Source organism: Chrysochloris asiatica, unplaced genomic scaffold (genome assembly GCF_000296735.1).
Source record: "Chrysochloris asiatica unplaced genomic scaffold, ChrAsi1.0 scaffold00200, whole genome shotgun sequence".
Taxonomy (NCBI): Eukaryota; Metazoa; Chordata; class Mammalia; order Afrosoricida; family Chrysochloridae; genus Chrysochloris; species Chrysochloris asiatica.
This window is the reverse complement of record NW_006408718.1, coordinates 3,805,841-3,807,551: the sequence shown is the minus strand read 5'-3', so window position 1 is coordinate 3,807,551 and position 1,711 is coordinate 3,805,841. Positions and strand designations below refer to the sequence as shown.

The following is a 1,711-nucleotide window of genomic DNA, read 5'->3' as shown; positions in this document are numbered from 1 at the left end:
TTTTTTTTATTGGTCTAGAGGTAAGGATTTTTGTTTTCTTTACATTGTAGTGCAACGCATACTGAAGGCTGTAGTCTTTGATCTTCAACAAAAAGTATCTTAAGCTCTTTTATCAGGGACCCATCAACATGGGCTGCGTTTGCATCAAAACCGTGAAGAAGGCGGCCCTGGTGATCTTTGAGAAGTACTACACTCGCTTGGACAACGACTTCCACTCCAACAATCGCATGTGCCAGGAAATCGCCATCATTCCCTGCAAGAAGCTCCGCAACAAAATAGCGGGGTATGTCACTCATTTGATGAAGCGAATTCAGAGGCGCCCCGTGAGAGGCATCTCATCAAGCTTCAAGAGGAGAGCGAAAGGAGAGATAATTATGTTCCTGAGGTTTCAGCCCTGAATCGGGAGATCATTGAAGTAGATCCCGACACTAAGGAAATGCTGAAGGACTTTGGCAAAAGTCCTTGGACTTGGGCAGTCTGTCCAACCTGCAGGTCACTCAGCCCGCAGTTGGGATGAATTTCAAATCACCACGTGGAGCCATTTGAATCTTTCCACTATGCTATAACATTTTCATTAAACCTGGGAACACCAAAAAAAACCATATCTTAAGTCCTCTTTGCTTTCAACAAGCGAGGTTGCATCATCTGCATATAGCAGGTTATTAAGGCGCTTCATTCTACTGTACATACATAGAACTGCTATGAGGGGGGTATCAACTCGACAGCACCTAACAATAATACCAATTGGAATATCTGTCCCAGTTTTATAAGAACATGGAAACTCAAGGAAACATCCAAAGTCAAGAGACCATAAGGACATCATACAACACTAAGATGCAATTTTCACTTACCAGATTAGTAAAAATGAAACAGGAGTAATTTAAACGTTTTAATAACCTATGAAAAATGAAAAATCAGTGAATCTCAACCCATACTTTATTTCAAGAACAGAGTTATTTTATGATAGATTATATACTTTACTAGAAAAATTAAAACCATATGCTTCCAGAAAAAAATGCAAAAGAATATCTTTGTAACCTTCAGATAAACAAATTTCTCAGAATACACAGAAAATGTCTAACTATAAAAAGGCTAAAGGAATAAATTACTATATTTCACTGAATTTAAGATGCATATATTTTCATATTTCAATGTCTCTGAAATTGGAATTCATCTTACAATTGCTTATATCCTCTAATCACTATTTTCCTGGAAGATATCCTGATACTCACCCACTCCTCACTTGTCGGCATGGTCAGCATCCAAAGACAATGTCATTATGTAAAGATTGAAGCTATGAAAAACTGAATAATGGAAAGTAGAGGGTCAGAGAAAAAGAGGAAGACTCCCAAAAAGATAGATCTACACCGTGGCGGCAGCAATGGGTTCAGACGTAATAAAAATGTGCCAATAGCACAAGACCTGGCAGTGGTTCATTCTGTTGTACATGGGGTCATTATGAGTAGGAACTGACTCAGGGCACTTACCAACAAAAACAACAAGGAAAACTAGTTAATATCACTACTATTCAAATTTACGCACCAACCACTGAAGCCAGTGGTGCTGAAACTGAAGAATTTTTCCAACTTCTTCAGTCTGAAATTGGTCAAACATGCAATCAAGAGGCATTGATAATTACTGGTGATTGGAATGGGAAAGTTCGAACAAAGAGGAAGGATCCACCATTGAGAAATATCGCTTGGTGACAGAA

The 1,711-nt window shown here is 38.7% G+C and overlaps 1 pseudogene; it reads left to right on the top strand.

Moving 5' to 3' along the window:
* The first annotated feature begins 128 nt into the window (after positions 1-128).
* On the top strand, positions 129-546 carry LOC102835880 (annotated as a pseudogene).
* Positions 547-1,711: the final 1,165 nt, after the last annotated feature.